The 15,899-nt window shown below is 35.6% G+C and overlaps 1 long non-coding RNA gene across 1 annotated transcript in view; it reads right to left on the reverse strand.

Moving 5' to 3' along the window:
- The window catches only part of LOC125755056 (uncharacterized), a 138,002-nt gene that overhangs the window by 81,910 nt on the left and 40,193 nt on the right, over positions 1-15,899 (reverse strand). The window lies entirely within an intron of this gene.

Genomic DNA, 15,899 nt, shown 5'->3' on the forward strand with positions numbered 1-15,899 from the left:
GAGGAGCGTAGAGGGAGAAGAAGTCAGCAGGAGCTAGACACAGGCTGGGCCTGTAAGGTGAAGGCTTCGGGTGCAGTCAGAGTAGTGCCTCCCAACCATCTGTGGAGAAGGATGGGTTGTTTTTCTGTTTTGTTTTGTAATTTCCTGTTCAGTTTGGCTGATAGCCTTGTAAAATCTCATAAAAATTAAAATGAGACTAGTGTACTGGTGAAAAAATATTATAAAATGCACTAAATGTAGTTTTTAAAGATGTTATTTATTTATTTGAGAGAGAATGGGAGAGAGCACAAGCAGGAGGGGCAGAGAGAGAGAGAGGGAAACAAAAGCCCCACTGAGCAGGGAGCTTGACACAGGGCTCAATCCCAGGAGCCCAAGATCATGACCTGAACTGAAGAAAGATGCTTAACCAACTGAGCCACCCAGGTGCCCAAAATGGGCTAAATGCTTACATTTATCTTATTCTGGACCAGAAATAAAGTGTTTGGTTTGGAAACAGCAATTTAGCTCTGATTGAGAGGGTTTGAAGTAGAATGGTAAGGTAATGGGGTATAAATATAGTATCATGTGTTTGTGTATGTATTTATGAAACCACCCCTGAACCTGGTCACCTAGAGTTTATCATCAGTTCATGCGCAGGATCCATGACCTTTTTTCCCCAGGAAATTAATTTAATTAATTTTAAAGATTTTATTTATTCATGAGAGACACAGAGAGGCAGAGACATAGACAGAGGGAGAAGCAGGCTCCCTGCAGGGAACCTGATATGGAACTCAATCCCAGAACCCCAGGACCCAGGATCACGCCCTGAGCCAAAGGCAGACGCTCAACCACTGAGCCATCTGGGTGTCCCTTTCCCAGGAAATTTAAAAAGAGCTGGTTCACATTAAAATTTGCTTTTTTGGTTTTTTATTTGAGTAATAATAAGAAACAAAAGAAACATAAAGCTAAGATCAGAAAAAAGAGTCCCCCTACAGCACTCCAGAGCTAAGTTTTCATAATTAGTAATGGATCCAAACTTTTCTCTTTGTAAATTAGTTTGATTAAAATCTGCTCACAATGAATCTCTGATGATAATATTTGGATCAAATGCCTCTCCTGTTCTCGTCCCCCAAACTATAGAAGAGATTCAAGGAAACTAATCATCTGTACGTAGTTGACCCCAGACCTGGTGATTTCATTTTGCCGGTTATAGCTACGCCACAATTTCAGCAGCGCTGTTAGGTAAGTTAATGTTATTCTAACATTTGCAGAGAGGCAACCTAAAGTCAGAAATGTTAAGCCACGTTTCCAAGAGCTTACAAATCACTGCAGAACTGAGATTTTGAAAATTTATGATAATACGTACATCTTAATCCCCCTATAAACAAGTAAGCTCCTTGAAAGCAGCAAGGACTGAAACAAATCTAACAGGAAATATTCTTCAGGCCACTGGTTTAGAAAGACTTTTCCACCGTAGCATTTCCACTTAACGATGGCATCGGATCTACAGATTTCTACATTTCTTTTTTTCCTCCCAGCTTTATTGACACATAATTGACATATAACATTGTGTTCGTTTAGGGTGCACAGAGTGATGATTTGTCCCCTGCATATATTGTGGAATGATTACCACAGTGAGGTTAGTTAATATATCCATCGCCTCATATAGTTACCTGTGTGTGTGCAGGTGTGTGTTGAGAGCATTTAAGCTCTAGCGTTTTAGCAAATTTCAAGTATGTAACAGCATTGTTAACGACAGTTACCCTGTGGGACATTAGATCTCAATGACTTCTTCCATTTTTACTTTATTATTTTTTAAGATTTATATATTTGAGAGGGAGAGAGAGAAAGTACGCAGTTTGGGGGGAAGGGGCAGAGGGAGAAGGAGACAGAAAGCCAAGCAAACTCCACACTGAGCCTGGAGCCCAAGGCAGGGGTCGACCTCACCACTGTGAGATCACAACCTGAGCCGAAACCAAGAGTTAGCCAGTTGGCTGACCGGGCCAGCCGGGTGCCCCAGCGACTTCGACCTTTAGCTGGAAGTCTGTACCCATTGACCAGCATCTCCCCTTTTCTCCAACCTGCCAGCCCCTTGTAACCACCATTCTATTCTCTGTTTCTGTGAATTTGGCTCTTGTAGACGTCACATATAAGTGAGATCACACCGTGCTGGTCTTTCTCTTTCTGACTTATTTGACTTCGCATACACCATCAAGGCCCATCCATGTAGTAAAAATGGTAGGATTTCCCTCTTTTTTTATGGCTGAATAATATTCTTACATTTCTAATCTCATCCCCAAAGCTCTGATGGCGCAAAGAACAGGACATTTCAATTTAATGTTACAGACCTGTTTTTAAGATTGAAGAATGCATCTCTTAGTATTTCAAGGCACAGCTAATTGGGAATGTTTGTATTGAGAATGATTTTACTCACTTTAATCGAGTTTACCTCTCACATTGAACTACAAAGTACTTTTTTTTTCTTTGTCTTTTGACCACTTTTCTTCCCACATGCATCTCTGGTGTTACTCAGATAGTGGAGCCTCAGTGTCCATCGAAGGATGAATGGATGAAGAAGATATGGTCTATGTATACAGTGGAATATTCCTCAGCCATTAGAAACGACCAATACCCACCATGTGCTTCGACGGGATGGACCTGGAGGGTATTATGCTGAGTGAAGTAAGTCATTTGGAGAAGGACAAACATTAAATGGTCTCATTCATTTGGGGAATATGAATAATAGTGAAAGGGAATAGAGGGGAAGGGAGAAGAAATGGGTAGGAAATATCAGAAAGGGAGACAGAACATGAAGACTCCTAACTCTGGGAAACAAACTAGGGGTGGTGGAAGGGGAGGAGAGCGAGGGGTGGGGGTGACTGGGTGACGGGCACTGAGGGGGCACTTGAAGGGATGAGCACTGGGTGTTTTTCTGTATGTTGGCAAATTGAACACCAATAAAAAATAAATTTATTATTAAAAAAAAGAAAATGAATGAGAGGGGTTTATATTGAAGCCTGAATGTCATGCATTATCTATAAATTTAAAGTGCATTGTATGTATATTAACTGGTTAAGAAAAAGGAAAGAATAAAAAGTAAAGAATGAAAATACAACACATTTGTTTTGTGTAATATAAGAAATAAAATGATCAGTGATGGTGCAATGTATGGGTTATTTTAAAAAATATTCATAGGGTGCCTGCGTGGCTCAGTCACTTAAGTGTCCACCTTCAGCTCAGGTCATGATCCTGGGTCCTTGGATGAGCCCCACATTGGGCACCCTGCTCCATGGGGAGCCTGCTTCTCCCTCTCCCTCTGCTGCTTCCCCTGTTTATTCTCTCACATCTCTCTATCTGTCAAATAGATAAATAAAATATTTAAAAAATACTCATAATACAATTTTATACAAAATGGTTTGGGTTCTCATTCTTCGAATTCGAGATTATTTTCCTCATTTCTTTTTGTGTTTGTTTTTCTATATATTTTTCTTAATGACATGCTTGGTTTTATATAAAAATCTGTTGACTCTCATTTTATTGCTCAAAAAAACAAGCTATTAAGAATTCAACTTATAAAAAAAAAAAGAAAGAAAGAATTCAGCTCACTGAAAGAGGAGCTTGTATTGAACCAGATCACAAGAAGCTGGGATCCCTCCTGGAGTCCCAGGATCGAGTCCCGTGTTGGGCTCCCGGCATGGGGCCTGCTTCTCCCTCTGCTTGTGTCTCTGCCTCTCTCTCTCTGTCTATCATGAATAAATAAATAAATAAATCTTTAAAAAAAATCACAAGAAGCTATCAGTGGTCATAACTATGTATGACCTTTCTCCATTTAAAAAATTCAATATATGTGTTTGTTTCCATTACGGTGGGTGTGCGGGAAAATTAAGATTTTGCATAATTACAAAGTTTGTTATGCACTCCAAAATTCTATTTCATGTATCGTTTTTTTGATGCTAAAATCAAAGTCAAGATAAAGGCCTAATCACTTCTACTAAGTCATAATACACTTCCTTTCACTCCTTTATGTTTTCACACATAATACTTTATTTTAAACATATTAGATACTAATTTATCATTTAATCACAAATATTGATACTTATCGTCCTTCAATTTATGCAGGGTTCATACTTAATGTTCAATCTTAAAAGCCTATAAATCCTGATTTTTTTAAGAGTTAAAATGTCACAATCAAGAAACAATGTGAAATAATGTACACATAAAAAAGAAGGCCAATTTTTATATAAAAAAAAAAATACCTGAAGCCCAAAAAGGTGACATATGCCTAAATTCTCCCATCTAGAAAGAGGCAGAATTGAGAATAGAGAGTTTTTTTGTTTGGTTTGGCTTGTTTGATTTGCTTTTGCTAGTTGTTTCTAATTCAAATTTCTCGTGATATTCACTTGCTACCAGGTTTTAAAAAGATAAGTTTACTTGTCCACCTTTATATTTTACTTTCTATTACCTGAATTCACATATTTTTTATGCTGTCAACATATTGTACTATACCAAGCATATATCAGTCAGATTTCTCAAAGAATCAAGTCATATTCTAAGTGACATTAAAACTGTTTAAGAATAAATCTGAAAAAAAGATACTTAAAATTGTGGATTGTACTTGAAATCCTCATATTTGATAGATTCAATTTTGCTCTTTACATCAAACAGAACTATTGACATCTTAAGCTGATTTTGTAAATGAAATGCTTTAAAGGCATTACACAGGATTCATTGATTTAAAAATGTGTGCCATGTTTCTCTTGCATTGGGCTTCCTCCTTGGAACAATGGCATAAATTACTAGAATTGCAGACAAATTATAAGGACACTCTTGATGTAACTAATAGAACCATTAAAGAGTAGTAAGGAAGACAAATGGCACATAACATGTAACAGTCATATAGCAGTGCTGTAAACCAAGGGCCTACCAGTTAAACCCCCCTTTTTTTAGATAATGCTAATCCATTACTTCATAATAAAATAAATAGGCAAATTTTTAAAACTATAAAATTGTAATAAATTGTTCTTATGAAAGATGGCTTATGTATTCTTTCCTAAATGCTTTCTTTTATATTGGGAATGCAGGCCTTTCCTACAAATTTATTCCATGCTCAACCAAGACTGAAACTGCTTTTCAATTAGGGACTCTGCTCCCTACGCCCCAATGTCTATCAGTGACCAACTCTACCTTCTGCCTCAGAAGACTTGCCTCTAAATTCATACTCTAGATTTTTTTGTTTAATTTTATTTTTGAGCTGTTTTCTTTTTGTTTTTCATTTATTAGATTTAAGGAATACAATGAGCGTCCATTTTTATTTTGTGCTTTGGAAATTTTGTTATGCTGTAGCGATACGATGTCTATTCTCAAAGAATTCCTAGTTTAGCATCTCAAATATAGAATTCTTAAAAATACACAATACTAAAAAGCAGATGTTGTGAATCTAAGCTTATTCTGAAATAAAACATTTATCTAGAAAATGAAAGCTGGTACTGAAAATACCATAGTAGTAGTATCAGATTGGTTAAGAATGAGGGCTTTGTTTAAATCTTGACTCATTCACTTAATAGCATTAAATAAAACTACAACTTCATTATCTCCAATGTGAAAATGGTAATAGCAGAGAAGCGGAATATTTATTGTAGGGAGCTTAAATTTCCACACTCATGGGAATGCTGGTTGTTTGTTGACTGAGGAATACCACTGCTACTAAATGTGCTGACCCATGTAAATCCTTTCAGCTCAATACTTAACACATGGTGCCCACTCAGTAACTGGTATTATTGGCACTGCCAGCGACTCTATCAGCAGAAGTAGTACTACTAGTGCTGCTACTATTAGTGCCACTAATACTGTAATACTCCGTGCTGGCAACATAATGAGTGCTGAATGAATGAATATATGAATCAATAAGTAGATTAGGGTTTGAATCCTTTTCAGAAAGGAATAATATATATGATAATGGAGGAGCAAAAATGTTATATGAATTCTCGTTTCAATGAATTTGGATTGTATAACTTAAGGCAACTTAGATGATCACCTGGTTCAATTCCCTCATCTATGGAGAAAAATACTGAGCCCAAGAGAGCTAATATTCTGTCAAAAGTCACATAGCTTGTGGGAGAATCAAGCTCCCCTGGATTATCCATGTGCATATGAGGGTGCACAATGTATTTCTCTCACAATCATAGAAGTGGTTCATAATATAAGTACTATATATATATATGATATAAATTATATGTATATGACACAGGATTCCATATAAAATCCACCGAATGTGTAATAGTCATGGAAAAAAGATTAATATCTGTCTTCCAAATGTGTAAAGTTTGCTTTTAAAAATAGCAGTAGTACTATGTATGAAATATTACCTGTTGAGAACAAAAAATAAACAAAATATGGAAAATAATCAGTTTCACCATCATGCTAACACTGTCCCTCTCCCAAGAAACATGCCTTTTTCCTCTGAGGGAGCCCATGAGCGTCTGATTGGATAACTACTGATGACAATTTTGCAATGTAGTGATTTTAGCTGATTTCTTTGAATTGACAATTTCACGATCATTGGAACTAATTGCCCATTGTAATTGCTTAATGGTTGGGCTGATGTTCTAAAAAACAGACATTTGGTCAAAAAAATAGAGACATATTTTTGATGATACCAGTAGAGAAGAAACACCCCATCCTATCTCTTCCTTCTGATCTCCAATCCTTATTAAGAGGAACCTGTTGGGCCCAAACTTAGCTCTCCAAATTCTTGATTCATTCATTCTTTCATACACGCATTCCATACATTTTCATTAAATACTTTCCCTGTGTTTAAGGCACTGGGGATACAACAGTTAATAAAGTTTCATACCAGACCTTACGGATTTTGCAATCTAATGGACAACATAGACAAACATCCAGTCATTGGTGTTTAGTTAGCCCTGTCACAGTATACTTAGCACATAGAAAAGGTATCTAAGCCAGATTTGGAAAACTATGGAATGCTTCTCAAAGAGAATTCATTAAAGATGACACTTGGAGTAAGAATGAATAATGCAAAGGGTATCCCAGGCAGAAGGATCAGCATGGGATAAAGACTAGAAACAGAAAGGACATGGAGAATTTCAGACAACTAAAAGGAGGGGAAGGTAAGATACAGGAAGCCAAGCAACATATGGCTGGAGAGGTAAGTAGGAATTCAATTAGAAAACACACACATTTTTAAGACAAGTTAAGGTCTCAGATTGTGACCTTATTGATACGTGTGTGCATCATATATGTGCACATATGCATACAGACAGACACACACATATCTATCTATATATATCTGTACATAGATGTGTGTGTGTGTGTGTGTGTGTAGAATATGTCTGAGAGAAAATGTGTGTATATATAACACCTGCCAGCTAATTAGCAGCTGGATATATAGAAGCTCAATAATCGATTTCTCATGACAGATTTTACAATCACTTGCAATCATCTCTACCTCTTCATGCAGTAAATCTTCAGTGGAATCTAAAAACATTTTTAAAGAATCTATCTTCCACAGTGCTTTCTGGATAGCCTATCAAATATATTTCAGATGCATTTTTTCACATTTAATCTTGAGAGAAACTGGCAAAATGGGGAATCAAGTGAAGACTACAATTATTGCTCATGAACTTTTGATAATATTGTCTGCAAATGTCTATTCACATTCATATATAAGCACAAGCCTGCCAAAATATAGAGACATATTTTTTCTTCCATTTCAAAATTCCATTATTCAATGTCAATTTCTGAGGTCTGATTAACAATGACAGCATTTTGGAGGGCATGCTTGTCTAATGTGATTGCAGTTCCAGGAGTTGGAAGGCCCTTTGTTTCAACAACAATTATTTATGGAGAAATGCTTTCTTAGAATCAGACAACATAAAGGGTGTGTTTTTCTGGGAGGCCATATAAAGATAAGTGCATTCTGAATTAATTAATTCAGTTTGTATTTCTCTGTGCAACACAAATAAGCAAAACTACTTCCCAATGTAGAAAACAGTGAGATGCAAATAGGAAGAAAAAATTACGTTCGTGTAGTGCATTAGCTTTATGCAGGCATCACAGCTGACCCTCACAAAGTCTGGTAGGGAAGGACTCCTCATCTCCCTTCAGCATAGAAGGAAACCATCGTTTCAAAAAGTCGAGCGTTTTACCAAAGTCTAGTAAAGAGTACTCTGTATAGCCAGGGTAAGAACTCACACTGACTCCCAGTCTAGACCTCTATTCACTGATCTGGCTCCATGTGAGGCACAGTGTTTTCCCATCTATTTAATGTCTAGATGATGATGATGATGATGATGATGATGATTATTATTTGCCTCCAGAATTGCATAGCACCAAACTTACCAAATGTGTATTCCTCAACTATACTGATTAAGGGGAAATGGCTTTCAATTCTCTTACATAATATTTTAAGCATCCACTCAATCCTGGCACAGCTAAATTCATTACACCTTTGTCAACTTTCAATTTTCCTTCAAATCACATGCTCAAGGCCTAATAGTGTGGTGGGGGAAGAGTGATATTCCAAATCACAACATATCTGAGTGTATTCTAATGACTCACTGACCCTAGTACTACTCAATTTAATGATTTCTTGATCCTCGATTTTCAGTAATGTGGTAGATTGTACTAAAACTGAAATTAATACATATATTATAAAGCCTATGTCAGGACTTGAGTTATTCTGTGAAAATCTGAAATTAACAATATTATAAAAATTATAGAACAAATTTATGGTAACTATTTTGGTCTACCTTATGCTAAAATACCATGTCAAGGAAATATTGTTCATCTCTATGACAAATTATATACTTATTTGTTATTATTCTGCTTTACTCTTTATTGTGTATATCTTGTAGTTCATATTACCAGAGTGTTCTGTGTTTTTATTTATTTTTAATTGATTTCCCTTTCTTTTCTATATAATGAATAAATTGGATTTATTCTGTAAAAGGAATTATGATAGTCAAATATGCATCTACAGAGGTTAAAAAGAAATTACAGTCACGTTGTCTCACACCTAAGAAAGTAGAAATTTCAAAATGTCACCCGATACTGGTGTTGTCATAGACGAGTATACTCATTTATCACCGTTGTCACTATTGTACTCTTTTGTAAAGCAATATTGTAATTTACAGAAAGAGTTATGATATTATTAATCATCAATCAACTTATTTTATGTAACTATATTTCAGCAAAAGTAGAAACTACCTAATGAAGTGCTTATATAACATTATGAATAACACAAAAGAAGAAAACAGTGAAAATAATGTATTACTGATTAAGGGGAGAGAAAATTATTTAATAATGAGAAAATGAGAAAATTATTTAATGAGAAAATTATTTAATAAATTATATGCATTAAAATGCTGGAATATATTCCAGTCATTATAGAAAGATGACTGTTCATTCTGGAGACTGCCTGCGTTGTCAGTGACTAGATTAAGGATTGGCAAGAACTGGTCAGCTGTTGTCCAGTTGTATGGTCAAGAATATCTCAGAGGTGTAGAGATTTTGAAGAAAACATGAGCTCATATTTGATAAATAGCTCTAAAGTTATGACAAGTCATACATAGTGAGTGCTCAGTGACTGTATTAACAGGATTGTTTTGTGGGATCATAGGGAACAAATAAGAGAACATTGATGGGGAAGAATTAGAGTCCTCAGGATGACAGATTGGAGGAGTCCCACAATCTAGGAGGAGAGCTGGGACCATTATTGAAAAAAGAACCCTGGCAAGGTACCAAAGAAGCCACTATACACCGGAGAATAAGAACCAGAAGTGAATCCTTCTGTGACCATGCCCTTGTTACAGAACCTGCATTCATTAAAAAATTTGTAAGAGATGTGTTAGTCATAAAACATTTGGTTGAAAGCAGCAAATATCCAGTTCAAAGTGACCTAAGGAGGGAAAAAACCAAAAGTTCAATGACATGCCTACTGTTTAACAGGGAAAATTATATCTACCTTCATCTTTCGGTTCTGATTTTCTGTTTAGTTTTATTCTCAGGCAAGCTCTACCTTCACTCTTGTAAGACAGCCACCAAGGAGTCCAGGCTTATAATCTACCAGCTAGGAAATATTAGTGGAAAGAGAGGGTCTTCTTCAATGACTATCAAAATATAAGAATAAAACAAAATTAAATCTTGATAATTAGATAGATCCACCTGACTTTGGTCAGATCTCCTTCTTGAAGTAAATATAGTGGTTAAATTATTGAAATACCCTAATTAGCTTGAACTTTGTCACATTGTCACCTCTCGAATTGAGGCTGGTGATAACCTTGGTTGTAATATATGTAGGTAGAAGAACATTTCTGAAGAACAAGTTGAAATTACCTCAATAATGTCAGATGACTGGTGTATCCATCCTACTCATGCATAGGAGATACGTGGTCATTGTAGCAGATTTTAGTAGGTGGGCATTTGAAGAGATGTGAATAGGGATTCTGGAAAACAACTTGGGGTGATTCAAAGACCCTCACGGCTAATAAGTCTCCTTTTAGGAGCATGTTTGTCAGGCCCTTGGCCTTGGATTGGAACTACATGATTTCCAGCCTGCTCACTGCAGAGCTTGAGACTTTTCAGCCTCCAACATTGTGTGAACCAATTCCCTATAATAAACCTCTTTCTATATAGATACGTCCTATTGGTTCTATTTCTCTAGAGAACTGCAATACAATTATACATGCAAAGACTCTATCTACCCAACTCCTAGCCACATGAGTCCAAGGTCAGTGGCTTAAACACATGTGATTTATATGTCTATAAATCATATATCTAGGCATATGTACCTTATGAGTAGTTTTCTGGGTCCTTGTTTTTTTCAATACCATGTGTTCATATATTCTCTCTTCTTAGAAGAAGATGTGAGTTTGGTTAAATAATACATATAGCAAGTCCAATACACGAGGCACTGGAATAATTACTTCTGTGAGCTTGATGTAAAAATATTAAAATGGAAGATTTCTTATTTTAAGACATTTCCCAATATCTTTTTTATGTTTAAGTTTGCTTTGTTTCAGATTTAGTAATATGCTATGATAATATGCTTATGCAGTGTAATCTCATGTGACTTATTTTTTTATTGACTCTTACAAAACTAAATTTTGTCCATTTTTTTATAGTTCAGTTATTTTTTGTGGCTGTGTAATATTCCATTTATAATTATACACACACACACACAGAGCTCCTGAGAAGGTATTATCACAATTCTCCTATAGGTTTCCTGGTGCACATGTCAGAATTTATCTAAGGTGTTTACCTAGAAATTTCATTGTTTGGTCATAAATTATGCAAATGATAAAATCGTGAAATACTGCAAAACTATTTCTAAAAATGATTTTACTATTTTGCACTCTCCCTTTTTTTTTTTTTTGGACTCTTTTTTATCCATACTCTTTTACGCACTCAGTATTATCAGTGTTGCAGTTTTTACTGGTCTGCTGAGTGTGAAAGTGATTGTAACTTGCAGTTTCCTATATCTAACAAGGTTAAGCATCTATCCTTATTTGAGAAGGATTCCCTTTCCTTGTGAAAGAGATGCTTATTCATTTTTGTCATCTTTTTTAAAATAAAAAAGGCTGTTTATCTTATTAAGTTATAATTGCTCTTCATATATCCTAGACATTAATTATTTATTAATTAGATATGCTACAATTATTTCTCTCATTGTTGGTTTCCTTTTTCACTTTATGGTATCTTTTGATGAACATAATTTCTTAATTTGAATGTGATCAAATGTTTGAAACATTGGTTCTGCGTTAAGTTTTCACATCAATTACTTAAGTAACCTTCTCCTTTCCTAGAGGCAAAATTGGTATTCTCCTATATTTTCTTCTAAACGTTGTAGGAATTTTGGTTTCACACCTAAGTTCTTCCATTTGGAATATATATTTTGTGTGTGTGTGTGTTTTGTGACATAGAGATCCATTTTAATTTAATTTAATTTAATTTTTTTCATTTTAATTTTAAAATATGTATTCCTAACCCTGTTTATTGAATGATACCCCCTTATGCAATGATTTGCAAGCTGCATAGATAGATTTGTTAAGTTTCCATATCCCTTGAGTCAGTTTCTATAATGTCTATTATCTTGCCTTCGTCCCTTTCTCTACCCCTGCGTCAGTACCATGCAATAACGCGCTTTTCTATGCTTAAGCTTTTTTTATATAAAATTGCCAATCACGCAAATCTTGTAAAAAGATCCCTCTAGGCTTTAAATTGAATTGCATTAAATCTAGGGATCAATTTGGTGACACTTTTCATTGGTATGATACTAAATCATTTGTTCAAGAATATGTGTATCTATTTAAAATACACACTGCTTAAAAAAATACATACTGCTTTTTCTTTATCCTGGCATCAACAGTGCCTACTACTATGACTGGCACATAATATTTGTATATAAATATTTTCAAATGCATGATTTGTGATAATACTTGAAACTCAGGACTGATATTACTTTAAGGAGGAAATGTGAAACCATTAGTTGGTTTAAAATTTCTCTTTGCAACATCCCATCAAATGGTTCTCTTGTCTCTACTTGACACCATCATTGACAGGATGCTTACTACCTGCTGAGGAGGTTTCTAAAGAAAAAAATGTTCAAAAAATTAGTTTCTTACTTTGTTCTGAAATTACCCATTAAGTCTGGCTTATTTATAAAATTTCAAGTAATCCCTTTTAGATTTTCATTTAACTAGCTCAGTTTTACTTTTAGCTGACATTTCCTATAGCTTCTTATCAATCACAGATTTGTTGTTTCTTATTCTTTACAATTCATAGAAACCTCTTTTTTTTAATTTTTATTTATTTATGATAGTCACAGAACGAGAGAGAGAGAAAGAGAGAGGCAGAGACACAGGCAGAGGGAGAAGCAGGCTCCATGCACCGGGAGCCCGATGTGGGATTTGATCCCGGGTCTCCAGGATCGCGCCCTGGGCCAAAGGCAGGCGCCAAACCGCTGCGCCACCCAGGGATCCCAGAAACCTCTTATTTAAAGCAAAAAGCACCTCTTATCAGAGATCTCAGTGTGCATTAATTCATGTATCCACTTTTCTCCTTTGTGTTTTATCACCATTCATTAATGACATCCTGAGACCATCTTACAATCTTTACATGTTTCATCTTCTATGTTTTATGATATACAGAGCCATGTTACAGACCCATCAAATCTTCCATTATTGCACATTTATGTGACTCTGTATTAAAAGTTTGTCATTTATTAATATTTAAATAAACCATTCTTTCCTACATTCTTTATTATATTTAGACCTATCACACTCTCCACTGTGTCTTTCCTTTTTCTCTGGTAAAGGGACTACTTCTGATCTCAACATATATATATGTCCAAAACTGAGGATATGCTCACTGCTTTATCTGCCATAGAAGACCACCTCAAAGCAATTGACAATCTTAATTAATCAAGTGGGTGAGGTTGAAGGCTGCATTTGAATTCAAAGCTTCCTTCATTTGAAAAAGAAAAAAAATAGTAGAGTGAGAATAGCTTCTAAATAAACTAAGAAGATGGAAGACTTGAGATCATGGGAAGTCAGTTCATATTTCATTTGCTTAAAAAAGTATTTCAATTTATTCAAAGAGTGTCCTGAATAAGGGCAAGAGGAACTCCTAGGACTTTCTCTATTTCCCATCCTTATGAATATGCTGATCACAGTGTAGATGTCAATATATGTTTATCAAAGACATTTACTCATTCAAGGAATTATAGGACCAGGACTAAAACTCAAGTCTGATATTTCTTTTGCTACAAAATTATAAATGCTAAAAAATGCAAATGTCAAATAAAAAGGCTTCATGATTTTTATTGCAGTCAGTTGATTTTTAATAAAAAGGAAAATGACTGCATGAGAGGATCCAGCTCTATTAGCATACATTTAAACGTTTTCCAATATTAGCACTGCATTCCATTGTGACCTGCCCGCTGATTCCAATCCCATCCAGTAAGCTGAGACTTTTACCTTTGCTCCGCTAAGCCTCACCAGCACATTCTCTCCAAGCCCCTCTCTCTCTTTCTCTCTCTCTCTCTCTCTCTCTCCTTTTCCACATCTAAGCCCTGCACTCTGTGCTGTAATGCACAGCAGCTATTCTCATTCCCTTCCCAATGATTATACCAAGGACAGAAAATGCCCCTAAATTAATCCATCACACTGGCACAGATTCTAATGAGTAGGAAATGCCAAAAATGATCCATTATCACTGCAACTGGAAAATCATAATATCATAGTTCAGCCTGAGCAACCAGTACAGGAAATCTCTGAAGCATACAGTGAAGGCCGGATGTGGAAAGCAATCTCTGGTCCTGGAGCCGCCTCGGTGGGGCACTAACTGATTTATATGTCCACACGGCTATGCCCATCCTCATGTACAGACATTACCCTAGAGTACCTGTGTGTGCTCATCCTGGGTTTTGAAAAACTAGATTAGTCTCCCTGAGTTGCGTTTTCAAAGGTCACTTGACCAAAATGCAATGCCACAGTGCCCTCAAGTGGTCTCGTATATTTAGAATAGTTATTTTTTGAGTGGCAGGATTCTTGCTTCAAAAACCATAGATGTTTTTATTTTTTAGGTGAAGATAAAAGATATGAACATCATCGGCAATGACAACAACAACAAATCTTTCTCCACCTACCTCTTCTCATTTTTTTTATTGGATTTTTTTCCTGCATTGCCTCATCTCACAGTTCTCCCCCCCCCCCCCCACTTCTCTTTACTAGTTCTGCATCCCTTGAAGTTCTCCTTGCAGACATGACCAACCAGCCTTCCACCCAAGGTCTGTGTTGTCAGTGTAACAGTCTAACGAGTCAAGGATACTACCTTTTCCAATTCTCCTACCAGTGGGGACAATTATGAGAGAAGGCAAGAAGAACAGTATACCAGCTCCTCAGATGTATAAAACGAAATGTGAAGATAATAGAAATCTTTATCTTGATCTCTGCTAAATTTATACTTTGTGTGTAAGTAATTCAAGATTTCTCAATTCTGATTCAGGAATATTCATAGCAGTTCTGAATTTTACTTTGGACTGTGTGGAGAAAAATACAAATACCTTTAAATCATTACTTTATTTAATTAATCTTGCAAATGCATCAGTCCCTTAAATTTTTTTTTTATTTAATAATATTGTATGCACTTTTTTTCCCTCAAAAATCAGGCCTCACAGATTTCATTATGAGGAATGTGGGGGCTGTTTCATGCATAGGACTTATTGAGAAGTAAGAGTTACACGTGCTCATTTCTCTTTATTTGAATTTCAAACTGTCATGCAATTCCAATTAAGGGTGGAACAATCACTTATCGGGGAATTATTATCAAAGGGAACAGTAGTGATGTCACTGTTAAATGGTAAATAACAGTGAAATAAAGTAAATTAGGTTAGTTAATTATCTGGCTGTATATAATATATGTAAATTTTATATATAATATGATATAATGTACTCATGTAACCCTTTCGTTAAACAACAAAGAAAAAAAAACAAAATAAAAATAATAAAACTGCAGAATATTTACATTGCAGTGACCACAAATTGAAGTTCATGAGAACTGAGCTTGACCAAAGAGAAGAGAGGGTCCAGGTGGAGATGAGATGAAGGGTGCTTCCAGTGTCCCCATACTCTGAGTCATGAATTGCTTAGCTTTTGAGAATTATAATGGGAATAAAAGTAGTATACAAAAATTTACATATTACTCTTAGCTTTTATTTTCTTGGCTATTTTCCAACAAAAAGAAGGGATTGTTTTTATTCACATAATATAGAAGAGATTAGAGTTATCCGACATGGTTACCTTTAGAGCTGGGCTCTGAAGACCATATAATGTATAGTAGCTCAGAGCAAAAGCTTCAGCCATTGGACAAACTGGATGTAGACTCCAGGTTCTGAGACT

Source organism: Canis lupus, chromosome 5 (assembly GCF_003254725.2).
Source record: "Canis lupus dingo isolate Sandy chromosome 5, ASM325472v2, whole genome shotgun sequence".
Taxonomy (NCBI): domain Eukaryota; kingdom Metazoa; phylum Chordata; class Mammalia; order Carnivora; family Canidae; genus Canis; species Canis lupus.